This window comes from Giraffa tippelskirchi, chromosome 3 (assembly GCF_054371585.1).
Source record: "Giraffa tippelskirchi isolate mGirTip1 chromosome 3, T2T-mGirTip1v1.2.pri, whole genome shotgun sequence".
NCBI lineage: Eukaryota > Metazoa > Chordata > Mammalia > Artiodactyla > Giraffidae > Giraffa > Giraffa tippelskirchi.
The window spans coordinates 160,177,550-160,204,760 of NC_137277.1; the positions used below are offsets into that span (position 1 = coordinate 160,177,550).

Genomic DNA, 27,211 nt, shown 5'->3' on the forward strand with positions numbered 1-27,211 from the left:
AAATGGATTTTTGTTCTTTTACTTTAATAATGGTTTCCACTTCCACCATAGAACTTTTCTTTTTTCTTAACCAATATACTTTCAGTAAAAGCACATTTATCAGGTACCATTTATTGAAAACACTGTTCTATATTCAAGAGAGTATCAGTATGTATTGAAAAAGAAGACATATGTAGATGGCTATGCATTTGAATGACCTTTTAAAACCTGACATCCTTGTGTAGAGGAGATAACACTTAATAAAGTCAAAGTCATCGTTTAACTTTTAAAAATCAGAATGTCATGGCTTTGAAGGATTTGAAATAAAAACTGGATTGCCTAGTACTGTGGAAATTTCAACCTGACTCTGATTTTAAAGCTTTAGAAAAAATCAAAAGACTTAGTTTGGGTGTATAAATCCTTGCTTTTTAATAAATATGTATTGCTTAAAGAAATTATCATTTTTACTATTGGTAAAAATGACAGGTTCTTTTGAAATCCTACTTTATTCAATATGATTTGATGCCTTTCTTTAATGTTATCCAGAAATGAAGTTTAGTGTTTTAAAGTTTAGTGTTTCTCTTATTTTTAATAATTAATGGAGATTAAGATTAAATTTGAGTCTTTTTTCAATGTGATCTTATCTGAAGTGTCATTCAAATAATGGTTCATCTATGATTTGTAACATGGGAATTTAATACAAGCCATTTCTATGTGCGTGACTCTGTCCTTGTAGCTGAATTACATACAAAGCTGGAACTCCTGAAATTGTACTTGCAGTTTTAGATCAAACTATCCTCTGACATTATCCCTGAAAACAAAGATGTAAACAGACACAATCCTAAACCACTTTCTCCAAATGATCTGTCTTCTTATCTGGTATAAAGTGTTTCTCTTTGTTCTACTAATTGAGATCTTAATTTATGCACATTTGCCTAAACCCTTCCCTTGAACCTCAGTTCAAGTGAATGAGTTATTTTTTGTTCCTAGTCATTGATTTATTTGTTGACCAATTTGTCAGATTTTTTATCAGAGTTTTGCTGAGAGAACACACCGGTCATAGCAAACACCCTCTTCCAACAACACAAGACTCTACACATGCACATCAGCAGATGGTCAATACCGAAATCAGATTGATTATAGTCTTTGCAGCCAAAGATGGAGAAGCTCTATACACTCAGCAAAAACAAGACTGGGAGCTAAGTGTGGCTCAGATAATGAACTCCTTATTGCCAAATTTAGACTGAAATTGAAGAAAGTGGGGAAAACCACTAGACCATTCAGGTATGACCTAAATCAAACCCCTTATGACTCTACAGTGGAAGTGACAAATAGATTCAATAGACTAGATATGATAGACAGAGTGCCTCAAAATCTATGGCTGAAGGTTCGTGACATTATACAGGAGGCAGTGATCAAGACCATCCCCAAGAAAAAGAAATGCAAAAAGGCAAAATGGTTATCTGAGGAGGCCTTACAAATAGCTGAGAAAAGGAGAGAAGAGAAAGGCAAAGGAGAAAAGGAAAGACATACCCATTTGAATGCAGAGTTCCAAAGAATAGCAAGGAGAGATAAGAAAGACTTCCTCAGTGATCAATGCAAAAAAATAGAGGAAAACAATAGAATGGGAAAGACTAGAGATCTCTTCAAGAAAATTAGTGATACCAAGGGAACATTTCATGTAAGGATGGGCACAATAAAGGACAGAAAAGATATAGACCTAACAGAAGCAGAAGATATTAAGAAGAGGTGACAAGAGTACACAGAAGAACTATACAAAAAATATCTTCATGACCCAGATAACCAGGATGGTGTGATCACTCACCTAGAGCCAGACATCCTGGAATGCAAAGTCAAGTGGGCCTTAGGAAGCATCACTATGAATAAAGCTAGTGGAGGTGATGGAATTCCAGTGGAACTATTTCAAATCGTAAAAGATGATGCTATGGAAGAGCTGCACTCAATATGTCAGCAAATTTGGAAAACTCAGCAGTGGCCACAGGACTGGAAAAGGTCAATTTTCATTCTAATCCCAAAGAAAGGCAATGCCAAAGAATGTTCAAACTACCACATAATTGCATTCAGCTCATACATTAGCAAAGTAGTGCTCAAAATTCCAAAGCCAGGCTTCAACAGTATGTGAACTATGAACTTTCAGATGTTCAAATTGGATTTAGAAAAGGCAGAGGAACCAGAGATCAAATTGCCAGCATCTCTTGGATCATCAAAAAAGCAAGAGTTGCAGAAAAACCTCTGATTCTACTTTATTGACTACACCAAAGCCTTTTACTGTCTGTATCACAACAAAGTGTGAGATGGGAATACCAGACCATCTTATCTGCCTCCTGAGAAATCTGTATGCAGGTCAAGAAGCAACAATTAGAACTGGACATGGAACAACAGACTGGTTCCAAATCTGGAAAGGAGTATGTCAAGGTTGTATATTGTCACCCTGCTTAGTTAACTTGCATGCAGAGTACATCATGCAAAATGCCAGGCTGGATGAAGCACAAGCTGGAATCAGGATTGCTGAGAGAAATATCAATAACCCCAGATACACAAATAACATCACCCTTATGGCAGAACGCGAAGAACTAAAGAGCCCCTTCTTTAAAGTGAAAGAGGAGAGCGAAAAAGCTGGCTTAAAACTCAACATTCAGAAAACTAAGATCATGGCATCTGGTCCCATCACTTCATGACAAATAGATGGGGAAACAATGGAAATAGTGACAGACTTTATTATCTTGGGCTCCAAAATCACTGCAGGTTGTGACTGCACCCATGAAATTAAAAGACGTTTGCTCCTTGAAAGAAAAGCTATGACCAACATAGGTAGCATATTAAAAAGCAGAGACATTACTTTGCCAACAAAGGTCCATCTAGTCAAAGCTGTGGTTTTTCCAGTAGTTGTGTATGGATGAGAGATTTGGACTATAAAGAAAGTTGAGAGCCAGAGAATTGATCCTTTTGTACTGTGGTGTTGGAAAAGACTTTTGAGAGTCCCTTGGACTGCAAGGGACTGCAACCAGTCCATCCTAAAGGAAATCAGTCCTGAATATTCATGGAAGGACTGATGCTGAAGCTAAAACTCCAATACTTTGGCCACCTGATGCAAAGAATTACCTCACTGGAAAAGACTTTGATGCTGGGAAAGATTGAAAGTGGGAGGAAAAGAGGATGACAGAGGATGAGATGGTTGGATGGCATCACCAACTCAATGGATATGAGTTTGAGCAAGCTTCAGGAGTTGGTGATGGACAGGGAAACCTGGCATGCTGCAGTCCATGGGACCGCAAAGAGTCGGGCACAACTGTGCAACTGAAGTGAACTGAACTGTACTTCCCTTGAACCTCAGTTCACATGAATGAGTTATTTTTTGTTCCTAGTCCTAGTCATCGGTTTATTTGCTGAACAATTTATCAGGTTTTATACACCTATTGTATTTCTAGGCACATGCCACTTTGTTGGTCTATCATGAGCAACAACAACTGTAAGTTTAACAAACTTAAAGCCTAATGGGAGAGTGAAGTAGTCTTATTTGACTACTGAACACAGTGTCCCAGTTCTGTTCTCAGAACCTAGTCTAATACTTCTGGGACTGGAGTCTTAGAACCTCAATCCTACACAATTGAATTTCAACAGTTTTCAGTTGAACTCGACTTGCCATTTGCTTGCAGTTTGGGCTGTTATCTGCTGTTGGGCCCTGTGTTGGTCACAGATGCAAACACTATCAGTATTTCTGTTTTCTTGGATGTGGTAGCTCCTGTTGTCTCTGTCTTGCTGATGAACAATTAAACCAGCTTCCATCAGATTCTCATCTCTCGCTTTCCCTCCTTTCTCCCTTTTTTTTGCCTTAAACTCAGACTCTTTTTATCACTTGCCTAGATAAAAGTTTCTTCTAGGTAGTCTTTCTGTCTCATTTCTTCCACTCCAATGCATAATCCTTTTGTTATATGTTTTTAAAAATTAATATAACTTACATCAAATTGCACAAATCCTAAATGTATGGTACTGTGAATTATTATAAGGTGAACATACTCCAGAAACCACTACTCAGGTCCAAGACAAGAACATTATCAGCATCTTGGAAGCAACCCACAAGCCCTCTCCCAGTCATTTTCTGCTTCCTCATCCTCAGTGGTAACCATTATCCTAGCATTATCCCTCAGCCTTTTAGGGTTCACAGAAAACTGGCCACTTCAAATTTCCCCCAGGACCCACAGATCCCCCAAAACCAAGTTCCTCTACCAGATCTGCTGTTCTTGGGCTTCTTTACTGGATTCCAGTGGCCTTTTCAGTAGATGTTCCCTCTCATGGTGGAGGAATTGCTTAAGGTGTCTCCTAAGGTAACTCCACGGTGACTTCACTCTCATCTTGAGTCCATGGCCCTCTCCCTCCTAAAACACTAAACATTGGCTTGACCTGTTTGAACGGCAAACAAATAGAGGTGCACAGTATGTGGCCTGTACCCCGCTAATGTGTTCTGCTTCATATCTGAGAGATTCGTATCTTTTCTTTAACATCATAGTTCCTTCAATGCATTGGAGGCTTCCCTGATAGCTCAGTTGGTAAAGAATCTGCCTGCAGTGCAGGAGACCCCAGTTCAATTCCTGGGTCAGGAAGATCCCCTGGAGAAGAGATGGGCTACCCACTCCAGTACTCTTGGATTTCCCTGGTGGCTCAGCTGGTGAAGAATTATCCTGCAATGCAGGAGACCTGGGTTTGATCCCTGGGATAGGAAGTTGCCCTGGAGAAGGGAAAGGCTACCCATTTCAGTATTCTGGCCTGGAGAATTCCATGGACTGTATAGTCCATGGGGACACAAAAACAACTAACCAACTTTCACACTCACATGCAGTGCATTGCTTGCAGGATTCCATTGTATGTTGGTTAGTCACTAAGTCATGTCCAACTCTTTGTGACCTCCTCTGTCCATGGGATTCTCCAGGCAAGAGTACTGAAGTAGGTTCTCCAGGGAATCTGCCTGACCCAGGGGTCAAACTCATATCTCCTGCATTGGCAGGTAGGTTCTTTACCATTGAGCCACCTTGGAAGCCCCAATCCATTGTATCGTTGACTAACATTTCAGTTTCTATCTTAGTCTCTTACATATAATGCTGCTGTGAACATTCATGTACAAATTTTCAGTATACTTTTCTGTACATTTTGGTTGGGTTCTGATTAGGTATAAAATATTTTGTCATAGTATTTGTATGTTCAATTTTAATAATTGATGGCAAACAACTATCTAAAGTGGTTGTGCCAAATATACTCTTACTGGAAGTTTATGAAAATGCCCATCTGCTTTCAAACACTTGCTCTTGTCAGTCTTAAATTTTAGCCATTTCAGTAGGTATGTGGTGATGTCTCATTGTGTTTTTAATGTTCATATCTCTGACCAGTGTGGCTGAGCAGTTTTTCAAATATCTACTGGCCAACTTAATATCATCTTTTATGAAGAGTTTCTGGCTCAAGTCTCTTGTTGTTTTTCTTTTGGGTTTCTCAATGGTTTTAAGTCATGGCCACAAATTCTTTGATACCCCTTCTATTGGAAAGTGGAATGTATGCATCCTCCTCTACAGACCTGTTATTTCTTTAATAACAGGATAGAAAGGAATTAATGCTATGTTATTTCTGAGTCTCTGTCATAAAAGGCCATTCACCTTCCACATCATTCACCAGAGAACTTGGTTTTAGAGCCTTGAGCCACAAGATATGAAGCCCAGTTCAGTTCAGTTGCTCAGTCATGTCTGACTCTTTGCGACCCCATGGACTGCAGCATGCCAGGCTTCCCTGTCCGTCACCAACTCCTGGAGCTTACTCAAACTCATGTCCATTGAGTTGGTGATGCCATTCAACCATCTCCTCTGTCATCCCCTTCTCCTCCTGCCTCCAATCTTTCCCAGCATCAAGGTCTTTTCCAATGAGTCAGCTCTTCCCATGAGGTGGCCAAAGTATTGGAGCTTCAGCATCAGTTCTTCCAATGAATATTCAGTATTGATTTCCTTTAGGATTGACTGATTGGATCTCCTTGCAGTCCAAGGGACTCTCAAGAGTCCTCAACACCACAGTTCAAAAGCATCAATTCTTTGGTGCTCAGCTTTCTTTATGGTCCAGCTCTCACTACCCTAAAACTGCAGTCTTGAAGAGGCCCTGTGTACTACAGCTTTTTCAGCCTTTCTCAGCAAGGCACCAGATATGTGATTGAAGCTGTCCTAGATACTGAAGGCTGCCACATTCTCCAGCTAAAACCTGCTTGAGTTTCTTGATTCTGTAATTTATCTCTTCTAACAAATTTTGGCAATTTCAAACATTATTTCTTCAAATCCTTTTTGCTCCCCATTCTTTTTTTCCTTCTCTTCTGAGGCTCCAATTACATATATAATAGACTGTCTGATACTGTCTTACAGGTCCCTAAAGTTTTAATTTTGGAGGGGCATCTTTTGTCACTCTGTCCTTCAGATTAGATAGTTTTATTGTTTTCACATCTCCTTTATTGTTCCTCTATTTTTTTGCTTTTAAACACATGTAGTGAATTTTTATTTCAGATATTGCATTTTTCAGTTCCAAAATTTTCTTTTTTACTTAAACTTAGTAAATAGTCTTTAGGAGAACTTCCCTGAGCAGATGTCTTTTGTCATGTTAGTGAGATAAGAATTCTCTGACTCTGACCTTGGAAAAATCTGAAACTGAAAAGTTACATGCAGTTGACTGGGTTGGAAGTGAACTCAACACCCATAAACAGAGTCAAGAAATGGTACATATTTCTCTTGGTTTACATGTTGTCTCCTTGCAAGGCTCAGTTTCATCATAAGAGGATCTCTGCCTAAGAGAATCTCATGGAAGCCATGTAATTCCAATTTAGTAATGAACTTTTGGAAGTTCAGTGTTTGAAAAGGGAGTTGTTGATATCCAGGAGGAGGAAAGGTAATACCAGATCAGTGAATCTACACTAAGCATTCTGATCCCAGCACCCCTTAGATTTTCACTAAGAGATCTCCAAAGGCAACCCATGGAGGAATCATAACCTCTGAGCTCAACCTGGAGTTGCCCCAAAATGTCAGTTGAGAATAATTGGAGTCAGAAAAGAAATACAATGAACCAGACACTACTTCTCCATTATAAGCATACAACGTGTTGCAGACCTGAGCTGGATGAAGAGAGAAACATTAAATGGATGAAAGAGGATTTGATGCCTTTGAACTGTGGTGCTGAAGAAGTCTCCTAAAAGTCCTTTGGACAGCAAGGATGTCAAACCAGTCAATCTTAAGGGAGATCAACCCTGAATATTCACTGGAAGGACTGATGCTGAAACTGAAGCTTCGGTATTTTGGTTGTCTGATTTTGGTTATGAGCAGACAACTCATTGGAAAAGTCTCTGATGCTGGGAAAGACTAAGAGTAGAAGGAGAAGAGGGCATTAGAGGATGAGATGGCTGGACGGCATCACTGATACAATGAATATGAACTTGGGCAAACTTTGGGAGGTGGTGAGGAACAGGGAGGCCTAACATACTGCAGTTCCATGGGGTCAGAAAGAGTTGGACACAACTGGGTGACTGAACAACAACAGGTTTTGATACTATAAGGGAATAGGAACATATGATGAGTAGTCTGGAATAGACCTAACTGCAATCTAACAGTAAACAGAAAAGCTATGGAATTTTTCTAATGTTTTCATTTAAGAACTGGGGGGAAAATGAATGTACAAATCAAATTTGTAATGTGAAACTACAAAAGAAAGAACAAGATTGGTGTCTACCTGTATATATGTAAACAGATATATACATATGTATTCCATAGCACTGTAGAATCACTTCTTTCACTTCTATCAAATTATGTGCATATTTTAAGGTTACCTATCAATCATATACCATCATATATTTATGTGTATATGTATATATTATTTATATACATATATTAAAACTGAAATATTGAAAAGTATAGTGAAAAGTAAAAGTGTTAGTCACTCAGTGTTATCTGACTCTTTGCAATCCCGTGGAGTATAACCTGCCAGGCTCCTCTATCTGTGGAATTTATATGAGGAGATAATTTTGTTATCCATGTTATTATGTTTAGTTTATAGTTATCTAATTTTTTACAATTAAAATGTATTCTATTTACATCATAAAAAGGAATATAATTTCTTTTTAAATGGTATATGAATTAATAGTTTTTGTTATTCAAGTATCCCAGATAGTCTAATTGAGTCGTTAAAATTGTCACCATTTTTAAAGTTTTAATTTTAATGATTTAGAGACCATGTATTTCATTGTCCTACATTCGAAGGATAAATCCCATTTTAGTTTCCTTGAATAAGTGGTACACTGGATAATACACAAATGCTTCGATAACATTCTCCTTGAAGAGATTTTGCCTTTATCCTGACTTTCTCTAGTCTTTCAATTTTGTCCTGATACTTGGACCTCAGAATTTTAACTATGTCAGATGAGAATTTTTTTTCCTGATTCTTTCTCTGTGTGAGATTCTTCTCTCCTCTTTGGATATCGCTTACAGCATTTCAGTGTCCTCCTAGATTTTTTTTTTTTCAGATTATTTGGCATTTTAAAGTATACTTTTCAAATCCTGGTAAATCCATGTGCTTTTCTCCTCCTTTTATATTTTCCCTTTTACTGCTGGCTATACAAACTATTTGTACTCTATCAGTTTTTATGCTGTCTTCAAACTAATTATTTAACTTAACATATATTTTATTTTGCCATGGAACTTCCTTTCAATTATTTTTTCATAACTTTTACAGAGAGCCTTTAGTGATAGTAACTCCACTGCCTGTTTGTGGTATTAGTGCTCTCCTGTGATTCTAGGTCCAAATGCGTCTGCTGGGATCCTCCACTTTTTGTTTCTTATAAATTGTTTATTACGTTTAATATGTGACTCACTACTCTTTCTTCTTGTATCTTTTCTGGTTTTTTTTTTTTTTTTTTGCTTTTTCTGATTGACATGTAAAACTATAAATATTTAATGTATATAAATTGAGTTTGGAGATAAGTATATATGCCTGTCAAGGCTTCCCTGGTGGCTCAGACAATAAAGAATCTACCTGCAATGAAAGAGACCGAGGTTCAATCCCTGGGTCAGGAAGACCCCCTGGAGAAGGGAATGGCTACCCACTGCAGTATTAATTACTGCCTGGAGAATTCCATGGACAGAGGAGCCTGGCAGGTTACAGTCCATGGGGTCCCAAAGAGTCGGACCAGAATCTATGCTGTAGCATCCATTACCTCCAAAAATTTCCACCTGCATTCTGTACTATTATTATTACTGCTTCTCCTCTTCCTTCTCCTCCTTATCATCATCATCATTGTTGTCATTATAGGAATGATTGACATTAAATCTAGCCTCTTAGCAAAATTTTTTGTCTCCAGTACAACATTATTAACTATAGGCACTATGCCGTACAGTAGATTTCTGGTACTTACTCATCTTGCATAACTAAAATTTTGACCAATAACTCCCCTTTTATCCCCCTTCCCTCAATCCCTGGCAACCACCATTCTACTTTCTGCTTCTATGAGTTTGACTGTTTGGATTCCTCATATAAGTGATATTAATATCTGTATTATTTTTCCTTATTTTTCTGGTTTATTTCACTTAGCATAGTGCCTGCCAGGTTCATCCTTATTATCATAAATGGCAAGATTTTTTGGTTCTTTGAGGAGTCCTATAGAAAATCCTTTTACCTCATCCTCTTGTAAATGGGGCTTAATCTAAATATTGATTTGATTCAATCAAATCAGTGTTTCTGTCAATATTTCTTTATTGCATAAAATTCACAAAAAGTATTAAAAAAAAAATGAAGGCAAAAAAGAGAGAGGTATCTTTACCAAAACACTAAAAATCAAGCTGACTAATTCAACATTTCTTAAATTTACTACTAATTATATATGAAATTGCTGAGGGTAAAGAAATCAACTCTAACTTCATTTTCTAACTCCTGTGATAACACTGCACATAGGGAGATCAGTATCATGAATTTCCAAATCCTAACTGCTGTGTTCAGAGGATAATCAAGGATTTTAAAAAGTCACATTTTCAAACCTACCATTTAGAGTTTAAATTGTATAATCTTCCAGTACCCAGAATCTGTCTGCAGGAAATGTGGGCAATCCTTAATGAAGGTCTCAGTAAAGCTATTCTTCAAGAGAGAAGCCCAAAGATCAGATACTCTCTTTACAAATTAAGCCCTGCATTTCATAGACAACAAAATACCCAATTAGTCGAGGATCAAATGCTAATAGGCAAAGTTGAATCACCCAGGAATGAGGGATGCAATTGTGTAAAGCTGTAAGACCTTACTTAGAATTCTAAGACATTAAAACTTCCCCTAAATCTCAATGCTTTCATCACATGAAAATCCACATGCAATTTATATTGTCTGTGATAACCTGTGATTGCATTTATTATAAAATAGAACAAAGCCACTAATATCTAGTCTGCTTCTGTGACATTTGTTTTCAGCACCGCAGCATGTCTCTTAGCTGTGACTGAATTATGTTAATGAGAAATAAACACCTGAAAATATAGGCTGGAGAAATCCATCACTTTAATTGGTGTCAGTTTATTCCTGGTCATAGTCTTCAAAAAATGTATACATTTCTCCCTTGCAATAAGCATGTCCAATAAACACATTCCATATCCTTTTAAACAGAGAAATTTTGAGAAGAAAAATGAAAGAAATTATGGAAAATGTGAATAAAATCATGGAGAAAGGGAGGAAAACTTGCCCCTAGATAGGAGTGCGTCCAAATGTTACCAACCAACATGCAGTGAAAGACGGTGTGTGTGTCTGTGTATGTCTAGGTCTCCCATACTTGATTAAGCTTTCTTGTGAAAGATAATGTGTGTCAGAGAGAATGATTAATTTAAAAATTTCAAATTCTTTTTAAATTTTTCTCCTTGTTTGGTTATGTTGAAAGCCCCCACCTCAACCCATATATTCCTCTCTCGTTAACTCAGAAATTGTATACTTTATTCTTTTAGCATTTACTCAAGAAATTTCAATATAAACATTTACCATAAAGATAATCTGTGTTAACTGTCCTCCAGAATAATGCAAGGACCTTTAAACAACTTATTAACCTAAGCCACTGTGTCCTGTCTTAACTAAACTTTCAGAAGATGTTATTTTAATTCTATTCATATTGTTATATATAGCAGAAATTAACACATTATAAAGCAATTATACTCTAATTAAATCTTTAAAAAGTAAACAACCAGAAAAAATAATTAATTACAATTAAATGAAAGTAAAATAAAATGGTAATAATGATGTAGTATTTCCAAAATGATTATTATCCCTTTAGCTCAAGTTTTCTTCTATTCATAGGTTTGCTTTTTGGTGGTCAGATTCATTCTGGAAAATGTTCTAGGTGCCCTGTGCTGTGTGCTTAGTTGCTCAGTCTTGTACTACTCTTTGTGACCCCATGGACAGTAGCCCACCAGGCTCTTTTGGCCATGGGGATTCTCTAGGCAAGAATACTAGAGTGGGTTGCCATACCCTCCTCCAGGGGATCTTCCAACCCAGGGGTCAAACCCAGGTCTCCTGCACTGCAGGTGGATTCTTTACCAGCTGAGCTACCAGGGAAGCCCAAGAATACTGGAGTGGGTAGACCATCCTTTCTCCATCAGATCTTCCCAGGGTCTCCTCCATTGCAGGTGGATTCTTCACCAGCTGAGCTAACAGGGAAGTCCAAAAGCTGTCTAAGTGCAACCCTATGGACTCTAGTCCCTATGGACTTCCCTGGCGGCTCGGATGGCAAAGTGTCTGACTACAATGCGGGAGACCCAGGTTCAATCCCTGGGTTGGAAACATCCTCTGGAGAAGGAAATGGCAACCCACTCCAGTACTGTTGCCTGGAAAAGCCCATGGACAGAGGAGCATGGTAGGCTACAGTCCATGGGGTCGCAAAGAGTCGGACATGACTGAGCAACTTCACTTCACTTCACTTCATGGACTCTAGCCTGCCAGACTCTTCTGTCCATGGAATTCTCCAGGCAAGAGTACTGGAATGGGTTGCCATGCCCTCCTCCAGAGGATCCTCCCAACCCAGGGATCGAACCCAGGTATCTTGCATTGCAGGCGGATTCTATACTGTCTGAGCCACCAGGGAAGCCTGTTCATCCCAAATACTTGGTGTTTTCTCTAATATCCTCATGTTGCCTATGGTTGTGAAAGTCTTCTTTGTTAGTACAAATTTGTATAGCAACATTTGTCTTTCAGCATTTGAAGATATACCATTGCTTTCTGGTTCCACTGCTATTTATGGAGATAGCACTTTGAATCTAAAAATGATCCCTTGAAAGTTACCTATTTCTTTACTGATTGCCTTATGACCTCCCTTGTCTTGGGTACTCTGAAATTTCACTACTATGTTCCTAGTATGAATTTCTTTAACTATATTAGTCTTAGGATTGGTGCTTTTCTTCAATTCTGGAAAATTATTTTCTTATGAAACACTTATCTCCCCAGCCTCTCTATTATCTATCTCCTACTAGAATTCCAATGAGAAATATGTTATATTCCTTCTCTTCTCCTCTTATCACCCCTCAGTACATCTCCATCTGCTTTTGTCTCTGTGGTACGTTGTTTAAATTCTTTTCATCTGTCTTCTAGTTTATTCAAGTTCCCTTCAGCTGTGTCTAATTTGCACTGTATCACACCTACTGAGTTTCTAATTTCAATAATTCGGTGTTTTATTCATGGAAATAGTATTTGATTCTTTTTCAAATATGCCTAGCCATTTGTATAGTCTCTTGTTTGTCATATCTTGATGTTGTCATTTATTTTCTTGAATATATTTAATATGCTTATGTTATATTCTATATTGATGATATCATCTGCTCTCTTTGTGGGTCTGATTCTACAACCTGTTATTTCTGCTAATTCTCCTCTAGCTTGTTACTGATTTATTTTGTGATTTTCTTTACGGTGACTTCTGTCCCATATAAGTTTTTCTGAGAGTTCAATTTAAGAGCTTCTGCTTGGGAGGCTCTATTTGTGTGCTGGCAAGTGTTTGGAGATGTTGCTGTCTTAGGAAAACTTGAAATAGTTGAATTCAGGAGTTTCAAGGTTATGTGGTTGGTGTGAGTTTAAGCCCAGACACAGGAGTGTGAGTCTGTGATTAGCAATTTTAAGATGATTTAAATCAAGAAAAATCTCTTTACCCAGAGTCATGGCTGGAACATGTACAGATCCTTGATGGAATCTTCTGAAATGCATGTTTTTCTCTAATTAACTCAGTGTTGGTATTTCCCAGAGCTGCCATATACAACCTGAAGTGAACTGAAGTGAAAGTCTCTCAGTCATGTCCATCTCTTTGCAACCCCATGGACTATATAGTACATGGAATTCTCTAGGCCACAATATTGGAATTGGTAGCCTTTCCTTTCTCCAGGGAGTCTTCCCAACCCAGGGATCAAACCCAGGTCTCCCACATTGCAGGCAGATTCTTTACCAGCTGAGCCACAAGGGAAGCCCAAGAATACCGGAGTGGGTAGCCTATCCCTTCTCTAGCAGATCTTCCCAACCCAGGAATTGAACCTGGGTCTCCTGCATTGCAGGCGGATTCTTTACCAACTGAGCTATCAGGGAAGCCCTTAGCAGACCACATTCACACTGTAGTTCATGCAAAACTAATTCTCTGGGGTTATGCAGTGCATGGTGTTTGCAAGTATACAAGTATAACGGTCTTGGTGTTATCGTTTGAGCATTGTAGTTTTAAATGTGTCTCTGGCCCATGGATGGAGGAGACTGGTAGGCTGCAGCCCATGGGGTCACGAAGAGTCAGACACGACTGAGCGACTTCACTTTCACTTTTCACTTTCATGCACTGGAGAAGGAAATGGCAACCCACTCCAATATTCTTGCCTGGAGAATCCCAGAGACGAAGGAGCCTGGTGGGCTGCTGTCTATGGGGTCACACAGAGTTGGACACGACTGAAGCGACTTAGCAGCAGCAGCTGGCCTGAATGCTCACTTTGTTCATCAAGTCTGCCACTACCCTCCCCAATGTCACTTACTTCCTTACAGCACAAGCTCTACCCAGCACCAGATCACCAGGAATGAAGAAAATAGATCTCTAGGGTAAACTCAAGCTTTAGTGACCTTCTGTCTTTCAGAATTTTTGAATATTTAAAATTTTTCCCTATACTATAACCCACTTGCCCCTACAAGTTAAGCAATGCATTTCAAAAGTGGTTTTTTGTTGTTGTTGTTGTTTGTTTGTTTGTTTTTAGTTTATAGAGTATTACTATATAATTTTGTACTAGAAAGGGCTCTCTGGACATTTGTCTCTCATACTTCAAAAAAAAAAAAAAAAAAGAATCTATAGGACCTACTCTGAAATCACAGACTTAGTCACTGTTATTCCTGCTGCTCACATCATGCCTGTGAGCAGGGGATCTTTACCAGTTATGGCTCTAGAATTATGAGCTCTGGTTGTTGTAGTCTTCTGAACTCTGGTGGTTTTATTTCATCAGAGAGTCTACAGACATCCCAGTGTTGATGATGAGAGTTGGGAAAGACATAACAGGAAGGATGTACTGATACTTCTAACTTGTAAGGCTGATCGCTTGACTTTGTGTTGGGTATTTTCAGTTTCCTTTTGCCATACACACTGTTATTTCACATTACAGCAATAGTTTTTGCCTGTTTTAAATTTATTGTCATATAATAAGGAACCCATATATATCAATTTGCTGCATTTTTCCCCTTGTAAATATGTGACTGACTCTTTTCACAACTTCACAGAGGTCCTTTGACAGGGAAAGGAGGGATCAATTAATAAAGGCTTACTATAAGCACTTGCTGGGCACTACCTATGTGTTATTTTAATTATTCTTGTTTTATAGATAGCACCAGCAACAGTCGTGATCCAAGCTTAAGTTTATTGAGAGCTTACTGTATGTCAGGCATTAGTCTGAGTATTTCATATGTATCAAATTTTATAATCCTCATAACAACCCTGAGAAGTGCTGTTTTTAACCCCATTTTATAGATGAAGACGTAATTTTAGAGGTTAATTTTCCAAGTTTGTAGAGCTAGTGAGTGACATCAGGATTTAAATTCAGGACTGCCTAACTCCAGACTTTATGTCCTTTCTTTGTGCAACAAATAGGTTACTCTCCTAAAATCATATTGGGCATTTGGGGAGGCAGTATTTTTGTTTGACCAAACAGCAACAAAAAGGGATTTCAGTGCTGCTAAAGAGTTAATACAACTTTAGAGCACAAGAGAACATTTTTAACAACTGAAAAAATCTAATGCTTTGGCCTTTCAAAGAACATTTAATTCTCAAGGCTGTGCCTGTCCTGTATTTCTACATCATTTGCGGATGAACTGTTAACCTTCAAATTAGTCGCTCCAGGGTTCTATTTACATGTTTAAAAGAGAAAATATCAGAGGATCATAAGGCCTAATTTAGATTCAAGAGAAATTTTCAAGAGAAATAAGTGACTGGAGCAACAGAATGTGTCCCAATGCCCTATATATCATTAAAGAGTTAATTAAATGTATTAAGGAAAATGTAGTGTCAATTTGCTCTAATTGAGAAAAATTTTGAGAGGAATCATTAAAACCAGACTTACATGAAGAAAGCTGGTCTGTCTGCATAATCTGCAGAAGACATTTCTGGTCACCATGGACTCCTTGCTAATGAGCTCTGACTTGGTTTAAGCCCCTTTGAGGGAAAGTGTTTAGTCTACAGTTGGCTTGCTAATGAGCACTGTCAAGATGTAGACTGGTCTCAGGTGTAGTACTCTAAAACAAGCAGGAAGTTTCCCTCCAGAGTCAACTTCTTGAGCATATTTTGACATGCAAGTTTACCCTGTCACCTTCCTCCAGCCATCAGTCACCACAGTTGTGTCATTTCATGGAAGAGGTACAAAGAATGTTCATGTTGAAATGAGATGCTTTGTAATTTTAGAGCATCAGTAATAATTTCTCCTTAATGGTTCTCCCAGCCAAATAACTAATGGATTATGATTGATTAAAAAAATCAGCATTTTGATATGTTTAAAGTGTACTGGAATATTCTTTCAGATAAGAGAAACAAGTATTTTAGACACTCAAGCATGTTTCTTTAACTCGTCAACAGCTGCAGACAGGAAAAGTCACTAAAAATAAACTCTGGTGTTGACATCTCATTTTAACTATAGTAAACAAATTGAAAAGCCTAGATATTCTATAGCTTTCTACCAACTTCATCTTTTGTTGTTGTTTAGTCACTAAGTCATGTCCAACTCTTTCGCAACCCCATGGACCGTAGCTCACGAGGCTCCTCTGTCCATGGGATTTCCCAGGCAAGAATACTGGAATGGGTGGCCTTTTCCTTCTCCAGGGGATCTTCCCCCCCTAGGGATTGAACCTGCATCTCCTGCATGACATGTGGATTCTTTACTGCTGAACCACCAGGAAACAAGTTCTAAGATAGTTTACAACAACTTTAGGAAGCCCAAACGTTTTCACAGAAGCAAGATTCTGTAGCCACTTTATATTTATCAAAGTGTCTATTGCCATTTTTAGGATACTCTGAGTTAGAGGCAGATTCATTTATCCTAGAAGTCCATCACTATGGAGTTACATATTTAAAACAGAGGTCAAAATGTCTCAAACTGAATGAAACCAGTATAATACAATTGTTACAATTTAAAACTATCTTTTGTTTTGGACTAGTCAGAAGCTGCCAATGATTCGATATTGATCGGTGAATTAAAATTGTTTATCTCTATACTTTCTTTAGAGAAGGCAATAGCACCCCACTCCAGTACTCTTGCCTGGAAAATCCCATGGATGGAGGAGCCTGGTAGGCTACAGTCCATGGGGTCGCTAAGAGTCGGACACGACTGAGCGACTTCACTTTCACTTTTCCCTTTCATGCACTGGAGAAGGAAATGGCAACCCACTCCAGTATTCTTGCCTGGAGAATCCTAGGGACGGCGGAGCCTGGTGGGCTGCCGTCCATGGGGTCGCACAGAGTCGGCCACGACTGAAGTGACTTAGCAAGCAAGCAGGCAATACTTTCTTTGTTGAAACATTATTTTTCAAGTGGTCAGGATACCAATAATATCATTTAGAAATGTAGATATCAACTAAAGTAGAATTCTTAGACTACGCACCCACATACTCATGCACACATATACACACACTAATTTATGTTTTTGTCTTTGTTACCAAATGTATTATTATATAGTAACATTGAATGTGAATTGCTAGTCCAACTATGTGATGACTTCTTAATCTAATTTATTGTTTAAGTAGAGAACCGATTTGAAAGATTATTTTAGTTGAAATGATTACACTTTCAAAATTAGAAAATTCAGGAGGCTCTACAGATTCTGGACATGAAATTCTACGTACTTGAGACAGCACCCCTATTCTTCTCTTTAGCTATTTATCCTTGTCTTTTAATCAACTCCAAACATACCCCTTCTGCGAAGCCTTTACTTCTTTAGCCCACCTGTATTTAGTCCCATTTTCACACATGGCTCTCAAAAATCCTCTTCAAATTATTTACATTCCACTTAGATATAATTACTTTATATTCTTAAATTGTTTCATTTGTATCTATCTTCTCTGCAACTATATTAAATATATATATATACATATTTATATGTATCAAGTAATAGGCCCCTTGTTTTCATGATTCAAGGTATCTCAGATAACTTCCTAAGGAGGGAGTCTGAGGAGGAGAATGACCTGAAGGAGGGAGTCTGAGGAGGAGAATGACCTGAAGGAGGGAGTCTGAGGAGGAGAATGTCCTGAAGGAGGGAGTCTGAGGAGGAGAATGTCCTGAAGGAGGGAGTCTGAGGGGGAGAATGACCCGTCTGGATTGTTTGCTGTGGTAACAAACAATCCCAAGTTTTCAGTAACCTGCTGCAACAGGTTCATTTCTCAGTTACATAAATACTATTCCAGGGTCTAAGAATCTGCATCATGTCATCTTTAGCAGAGAGGATAAGGAGTAGCAGCTACTCTTGGATACTATAAGTTTCATGGCAGAGGAAGAAAGAAATAAAATTGTCAAAACATGGCACTCCTACATTTTACTAATAAGAGCAAATCACATGACCATTCCTATGTTCACCATAATGTAGATGTATGCCTTCCTCATATGGAAGAGCCAAAGTGAGTCTTAGGGCCAAGCCTGAATTCAGTGAGGAGGGAAGTATAATCCTTCCATAGGAAGAGGTAACAACTGCTTTAACAGTAACATCATCTATCTTAAAGGGAAAATATACAAAGAAGATCAACTATATCAACATACCATTCTTTCCCTGTTGTGCTACATAGTTGGATCCACTTGATATCCCATTATTTTACATTTTTTCCCTTCTAAATGCAGAGGATCCTGACAGTCTCTCTTCTCCAGCCTTATAACCTCATGTTATAACCACTGCTTCCTAGTTAAGAAAGAATTTATCTAACCTATATATATTGAACTATTATTTAATGAGATAGCCACAAAAATACATTATATAAGTTCCCCTCAAATTGTAATATACCAAAAGCTGTCTAAGTACATGGAGGAAACACAAGAAAATTAGACATGTTGCATGATCTTAAGCAGCTTCTAATTTTATTAGGGAGTTAAAATAGGAATATATCTATATCTATTCAGAGAAGAATGTGATGAATGCTTTAAAAGAAATAGAAAATGTCATAACATAGTAGGAACTAATCATACACACGCACAAAATTGGAGCCATGGAACTCCCCCAATTTTCCTTATTCCTATCTCTAAATTTAATTACCATTTATCTTTATCTTCCTCCTGCTTTCCTAAACCACTCGTTCCATCAAGATTCATTTCTTTTCAGTTGACGTACTTGACTTACAATATTGTTTCAGGCATACAGCAAAGTGATTCAATATTTCTGCAGATTAGATTCCTTTATAGGTTATTACAGATAATGGGTATAATTCTGTGTACTATACAGTATATCCTTGTTGCTTATCTATTTTACATCTAGTAGTTTGTATTTGTTAGTTCCAACCCACTTCCCTTTGGTAACCACGACTTTGTTTCATGTATCTATGAGCCTGTTTCTGCTTTGCATATTCATTCATTTGTATTATTTTTTAGATTCCATTTGTAGGTGCTATCAGGCTTGCTTTATGACTTAGATGGTCAAGAATCTGCCTGCAATGCAGGAGATGCAGGTTCAATCACTGGGTTGGGAAGATCCCTTGGAAAAGGAAATGGCTACCCACTCCAGTATTCTTGCTTGGGAAATCCCATGAACAAAGGGGCCTGCCAAGTTACAGTCTGCGGGGTTGCAAAGAGTCAGACATGATTTGACCTTCTCTGTCTGACTTATTTAACTCAGCATATTACACTCTAGGTCAATTCATATTACTGCATTTGGCAGTATTTCATTCTCTTTTTTGACTGAGTAAAAGTCATTGCATATCCATATCTTCTGAATCCAGTTGCCTGTTGATGGTTGCTGGGTTGTTTACATGTCTTGGCTGTTGTAAATAGTCGGCTATGAACACTGAGGTACATGTATCTTTTTAAATTAGTGTTTTTGTTTATTTCTGGATATATCCTCAGGAGTGGAATTGCTGAATCATGTGGTAGTTCTATTTCTAGTTTTTTTCTTTTTTTTAAGGAAACTCCATACCATTTTTCATAGTGACGGCATGAATTTTCATTCCCACCAACAGTTCATGAGAGTTCCATTTTCTCCATGTCCTCTCCAACATTTGTTGATACTTTTTGATAATAGTAATTCTGACAAGTGTGAGGTAGTATCTCTTTGGGATTTTTAGTTGTATTTCCCTAAGTTAGTGATGTTGAGCATCTTTTCGTGTACCTAGAAGCCATCTGCATATATTCTTTGGAAAAATGTCTTCAGGTCTTCTGCCCATTTTTGTTTTTAAATTGAGTTGTTTGTTTGTTGATATTGACTTCTATGAGATACTTGTATTCAATTCAGTTTAGTTCAGTCGCTCAGTGGTGTCCGACTCTTTGCGACCCCATGAACTGCAGCACGCCAGGCCTCTCTGTCCATCACCAACTCTGTGAGTCTACCCAAACCCATGTCCATCGAGTCAGTGATGCCATCCAACCATCTCATCCTCTGTCATCCCCTTCTCCTCCTGCCCCCAATCCTACCCAGCATCACGGTCTTTTCCAATGAGTCAACTCTTCGCATGAGGTGGCCAAAGTATTGGAGTTTCAGCTTCAACATCAGACCTTCCAATGAACACCCAGGATTGATCTCTTTTAGGATGGATTGATTGGATCTCCTTGCAGTCCAAGGGACTCTCAAGAGTCTTCTCCAACACCGCAGTTCAAAAGCATCAATTCTGCAGCGCTCAGCTTTCTTCACCGTCCAACTCTCACATCCATACATGACCACTGGAAAAACCATAGCCTTGACTACATGGACTTTTGTTGACAAAGTAATGTCTCTGCTTTTAAATATGCTATCTAGGTTGGCCATAACCTTCCTTGCAAGGAGTAAGCGTCTTTTAATTTCATGGCTGCAATCACCATCAGCAGTGATTTTGGAGCCCAAAAAAATAAAGTCTGACACTGTTTCCACTGTTTCCCCATCTATTTCCCATGAAGTGATGGGAGCAGATGCCATGATCTTAGTTTTCTGAACGTTGAGCTTTAAGCCAACTTTTTCACTCTCCTCTTTCACTTTCACCAAGAGGCTCTTTAGTTCTTCACTTTCTGCCATGAGGGTGGTGTCATCTGCATATCTGAGGTTATGTATAGTTTGGGCATTAACCCTTGCCGATCATATCATTTGCAAATATTTTCTCTGAGTCCATATATTGTCTTTTTTTGTTATTGTTTTGTTAATGGTTTCTTTTGCTGTGAAGAGGTTTTAAGTTTAATTAGATCTCATTTGTTTATTTTTGCTTTTAGTTCTTTTTCCTTAAAACTGAAAATGCAAGTTGCTCAGATGTGTCTTACTCTTTGCAACCCCAGGGACTGTAGCCCACCAGGCTCCTCTCTCCATTTAATTTTCCAGGTCAGAATACCGGAGTAGGTAGCTATTCCCTTCTCCATGGGGTATTCCCAACCGAGGGATCAAACCCAGGTCTCCCACCATTGCAGACAGATTCTTTACCATCTGAGCCACCAGGGAAGCCCAAGGATACTGGAATGGGTAGCTTGTCTCTTCTCCAGTGGATCTTCCTGACCCAGGAATTGAACCGGGGTCTCCTGCATTGCAGGTGAATACTTTACCAGCTGAGCTATCAGGGAAGCCTTAGGAGATAGATTAAAAATATTGCTATGATTTATGTCAAAGTATATTCTGCCTATATTCTCTTCCAGGAATCTTACATTTACAGGCCTTAAATTTAGATTTTAAACCATTTTGAGTTTATTTTTATATATGGTGTAAGAGAATTTTATAGTCTCATTGGTTTACATGTGACTATCCAGTTTTCCCAGCACCACTTATTGAAGAGATCGTCTTTTCTCCATTGTGTATTCTTGCCCCCTTTGTCATAGATTAACTATAGGTGCAGGAGTTTATTTGTGGGCTCTCGATTCCATCCCATTGATCAGTGTGTACCTTGCTGTTTTGATTACTGTAGCATTGTAGTATAGTTGGAAGTCTGGGAATGGTAAACACCTTCAGCTTTGTTCTTTTTTCTCAAGATTATTTTGTCCATTTGGGTTCTTCTATGGCCCCTTATATACTTGAGGATTATTTGTTCTAGTTCTGTGAAAATGGCTTTGATATCTTGAGAGGGGTTGTGTTAAATCTGTAGATTACTTTGGGTAGTATGACCATTTTAACAATTTTCTTCTACTCCAAGAACATGAGACATTTTTCCATTTCTTTGCACCATCTTAAATTTGCTTCATCAGTATTTTACAATTTTCAGAGTATAGGCCTTTCAGCTCCTTGGTTAAGTTTATTCCTCTGTATTTTTTATGTGATTGTAAACAGGATTTTTTTTTTTAACTTTCTCTTTCTGATGTTTCATTATTAGTGTATAGAAACAACAGATTTGTGAAAATTGATATTGTATCCTGTAACCTTGTTGAATTCATTTATTACCTCTAATAGCTTTGTGTGGAGAATTTAGGGTTCTCTATATAGGTTATTATATCTGCAAATAGTGACATTCTTACTTCTCCTCTTCTCAATTTGAGTATCTTTCACTTCTTGCTTGATTGCCATGACTAGGACTTCTCACATTACATTAAATAGAAGCAGCAAGAGTGGGCATCTTTGTCTTGTTCCTGCATTTAGCAAAAAACCTTTCAGCATTTCAGTGTTGAGTATTATGTTGGCCATGGATTTCTCATAAATAGGTTTTATAATGTTGACATATGTTCCTCTTATATCTACTTTGATGAAAGTTTTTATTGTGAATGGATGTTCAGTTTTGTCAAAGGTTTTTTCTTTGTCTATTGAGACGATCATGTAATTTTTATCCTTTCATTTGCTAATGTGGTGTATCATATTTTTTTTTTGAATGTTGAATCATCCTTGTGACACTGGAATAAATCCAATTTGATCACAGTGTATGACCTTTTTCTTATTATTTTATTCAGTTTCCAAATATCTTGTTGAGGACTTTTACATCTATATTCAGAAAAGGTATTGATCTATAATTTTCTTTTTCTATGTTTTAAATTCTTTGTCTGGTTTTGGTATCAGGGTAATAGTGACCTTGTGTGTGCATGCGTGCATCCTAAGTCACTTCAATCCTGTCCAACTCTTTGCAACCCAATGGACTGTAGCCCACCAGGCTACTCTGTCCATGGGATTCTCCAAGCAGGAATACTGGAGTGGGTTGGCATGCCCTCCTCCAGGGGATCTTCCTGACCCAGGTATCAAACCAATGTCTCCTGTGGCTCTGGCATTGCAGGCGGATTCTTACCACTGAGCCACCTGGGAAGCCTGATAAGGATCTTGAAGAATGAATTTTGGGAGTGTTCCCTTCTCTTGCATTTTTTGTATAGTTTAAGAAATTAGTTCTTTATGTATTTGGTAGAATTCCTCTGTAAAGCTATCTACTCCTGGACTTATTCGCTGGGAGATTTTTTAAATTATAAACTCAGTTTTACTTCTGGTAATCAATGTATTCAAATTGTTTCTTCTTGACTCCATCTTGACAGTCTGTATGTTTCTAGAAATGTGGCCATTTCTACTAATTTGTTGACATATAACTATTCATAGTATTTATTTATTTTTGCATCTCTGTGGTATTATGGTTTCTCCTCTTTCTCTTCTTCTGTTTATTTGGGTTCTCTCTCTTTTCTTGGTAAGCCTGACTAAAGAGTTATCAATTTTGTTTATCTTTTCAAAGAACCAGCTTTCAGTTTACATTTTCTATTGTTTTTATCTGTTCTATTTATTTCCTCTGATCTTTATTGTTTCCTTCCTTCTGCTGACTTTTGATTTTTCTTTTTATTTTTTTTTGGCGGGTTGCTTGAGATTTTTATTGTTTACTAGGAAGAAATGTATTGCTATAAACTTCCTTCTTAGAACTGTGGAATGTTGTATTTCCATTTTAATTTGTTTTGGGGTATTTTCTGATTTCTGCTTTGATTTCATAATTGACCCATAGTTTTGTTTTGTTCTTTTAGTAGCACGTTGTTTAGTCTCCACGTGGTTTTTAGTCTCCACCTGGTTATTCTTTTCCTATTGTTTTTTTTTTTTTAATCAAGACTGAATGCCATTTCCTCCTTCTCCAGAATCTGATCCATCATTTCTTCTCTCTCCCCATTATTTTTTCACTTTTCCCTTACTGTTTTCTTCAACTTACCACTTTGCCCATTTTTTTTCTCCATCAGAAATAACCTCTTTTCCTGAGCATATCTATATTTCTCTTTCCTTTTAGTTATAGAGCTCCTTGAACTAGAAATATCTTACTACCTCACCCCCCTCCATTCTCATGTACAGCTCTCATTCACTGCACTCTGCCTCTGCTATTCTTTTATGACTGTGTTTCCAAAGACCAAATTTAAAGGGCCTTATAATGGTTGAATCCAATAATCTACATAACTGTTCTTCACTAAGGCTGATGAGCACTTCCTATATCTTTAAGCAATCTTTTCTCTTAGTCTCTGAGACATCTCCTCCACTCTCAGTGTACATCTTCTCTCTTTAGAATAAAACCCACTCCCACTCCCTTGCCTTCAAATATTATTTTAATGTTGATGAACCTGTGGACCCACATTTCCATTCCCCATGTGAACATCTCACCCATTTGTAATTAAAACTTAACAGCTTGAAAAATGACCCAGACGTACTCCTTCTCCAGTATTCTCTAGTTCAGTTTGTGGGCTCATCTTCCTTTTCATTCAGGAAACCCAAAAGTTTTAGTGGACATTTCCATCTTCATATTCTCTAACAACTAAATAGTAACTATTATCTTTTCATTCTACTAAAACATGTCTTTTAATTCTTTCTGTTCCTCTCCATCCTTCATACTGTAGAATCCTCAGTAATTATACTGATATATAATTGATTCTGATATATAGTGGATTCTCAATAAATATTTATGAATAGGTTAACCATTTACTGCTTTTGAAGACTGTTTCCTCCATATGAAATGCACTTTCTTTGTTCTACTTGTGAAAACAACTCAATTTGCACTCATTCTATGAAGTATTCCCTGACTCTTTAATGAAGAGATACCCATTCCTTTGTGTTCCCATAGTACTTTTTTATACTTCTACTATAGTAAGAGTGACATACTATTTATGTTATATTGATGTTACTTGATGTTACTCTTTGTTTTTATATTATTTTCCAACTAGACAAATTCTTGAGTATATACACCAATGCTGTATCTTCTTAGTATCTTCTTCATCTTTACAGTGTTTAGGTAAATCTACATAGTTACATGTTTGGATGATTGTGAGTTTACTAAAAGCATCACACAGGAGACAGAATTTGAAAAGGGCTTTAGAAATGGATGATACTCTGGTTAGATGAGAATGGCATTCAGATTAAGACTGAAAGTACAGCGTATTCTTTAAGAATACCCAGAAGGTCAACTCAGCTAAAGGGAGTGGAGGGACATTTTGGAGGAAGGTTTAATGACAAATAAGGTTGGAGGGTGGACCACAGATGATTATGGGATGACTTGAGTGACCGACAAGTGTATTTATTATATTATTTGCCTCTGGGCAGAGGTGAGCTATGTATGGTTTATGAGCTCAGAGAAAAGTAGCTTATTCAAATTTACAACTTTAGGAAGATTACTGTGATGTCAGTATGTCTTATGGAATGAGATATAGGCTGCAGAAGCTATTAGAAAGATATTGCAACAGTCCAAAAAGAAAGAAATGTATAAATAAGAATTTAAAAAAAAAAAAGAATGATAGATATATTCTAAAGGAACCATCCTAGGGATTGAGGAATGTGGATGCTAGAGGATAAAGGATAGAGAGTATAATTAAAGTTTCAAGCCTGAGTGACAAAAGGGATGGTCCTGCTTTCAACAAGAGATTGGAAATATAAGAGGAAGCCTAAGTTTGTAGAAGTTAATTAGTCCATTTAAAGTTTAAAGTTTATTATTTTGGATATAGTGAGTTTGAAGAGCAAATATGAATTTGAACTTGAATATCAGGACTTACTTAAACTCTTCATGATTGTTTTGCTTTTCCTCTTAAATGACTTAGAGAACTGTCACTTGGTAAGGTATTCAAGGCTAAATTCTCCAACTAACCACAGTCCTCAATGAATGACTGCCATTTTGACTGATTGGAAGTTGCCACCCAAATGTAATCTAACAGCTGAAAGCATAAGCACCACTACCAATGAAGTGAATAGCAAAATTAAATATGACATATGAAATGTAACCTTAAGAATTTTAAATAGAAGACAATACATGCTTCAGAAGTATTCCTTATGTAATATGGAGTAGTGTTAAGAACTGAGTAAATGAAAAAATTCCCCAAAGTTGATTAAAATTATTTTTTCACAGTATTTCATTAAAAAATGTATAGGTGACTGATGCCCATTTCCTATACTTTATATCTTTTGAAATATATAAATTTTCCCTGATGTGAAAAATGACATTCAAAAACAAGATGGTAGGGAGAGATGACATCTTTATTATTTTGTCATATAAAACTAGCTTTTCATGCTCTTCAAGGTCTGTTTCTTTCTACTGATAGTCTGATGCATTTTATTACCAAATTATAAGTAGCTTTGATAAAACACCAATAAATTTGTCCATACAACTGAAAATAAAAAAGAATTCTATAAATGAATACCTAGGAAAAATGTGAGAGTCTAGTCATCAGAACATTTGTCAGATAACTTTAAGAGACCATCACTCTGTGTTTCTTGTGCATTACCGAAATTGTGACTATGATCAGATAGTAGGTATATAGTTTCTACAAAAAGGCTTTTCCACCGAATGATAGTTTATCTGTGCCCTACTTTTTCAAAGTATTACCTAGATCAGAAATGTTTAAACATTTCCTCAGAGAAAAACTACCCGTGCATGCATGCCTGCATCCCTGTGTGCTGAGTCACTTCAATCATGTCTGACTCTTTGTGACTCTATGGACTCTAGCCCATCAAGCTCCTCTATCCATGGGATTCTCCAGGCAAGAATACTGGAATGGATTGCCATTCCCTCCTCCAGGGGATCTTCCTGAGCCAGGGATTGAACTTGTGTCTCCTGTGTCTTCTACATTGCAGGCAGACTCTTTACAGCTGAGCCACCAGAGAAGCCCAATATAAATATGTGCTGGAGATTTTATTATATAATAAAATATATAAAATATATTTAATAAAATCTCTAGTGCATGTCTCCCTAGTGAACATATCTCTAGCACACAGACACACACATCTATAATAGATCTGCTCTATATGGTGGCTGACTAAGCACACATATGTGATACATAGCGTATATCAATATATAGGTGTGTGAATATATATGTATAAATGTAGTGTCTATATGTATATCTGGGTGTACATGGCATAGTGAGAGCACAAGTGAGCAAGTAAACATAAAGATCCATAAGTGAAAATACCAATAGCTGACTCAGGGGAATTTAGAATTTAATGAAAAGGTGTTACATTTTGTGTATTGTATCATTTAACATTGAGTATGTTCGAGTTACCATAAAATCAACCAAAGCTTGGTTTGATTGATGCTCCAGTGAGTTTCCAGTCATTGAAAGGGAATAATTAGAACATTGGGGAAAAAGATGAACACACAAGGAAATAAGTAATGGCATTAAATGCTAGCTTCTCAGCTCCTGCCA

At 37.5% G+C, this 27,211-nt stretch overlaps 1 protein-coding gene and 1 long non-coding RNA gene across 7 annotated transcripts in view; one reads left to right on the forward strand and one right to left on the reverse strand.

Moving 5' to 3' along the window:
• SPAG16 (sperm associated antigen 16) overlaps positions 1 to 27,211 on the forward strand; it is a 981,998-nt gene that overhangs the window by 901,918 nt on the left and 52,869 nt on the right. The gene's annotated exons all lie outside the window — the stretch shown is intronic.
• Positions 10,141 to 14,319, reverse strand: LOC145542980 (uncharacterized). Its single transcript, XR_014080331.1, has 2 exons — positions 11,839 to 14,319; positions 10,141 to 10,938 (listed from the first exon to the last, which is right to left on the reverse strand). It is a non-coding gene; the product is annotated as an uncharacterized LOC145542980 (long non-coding RNA).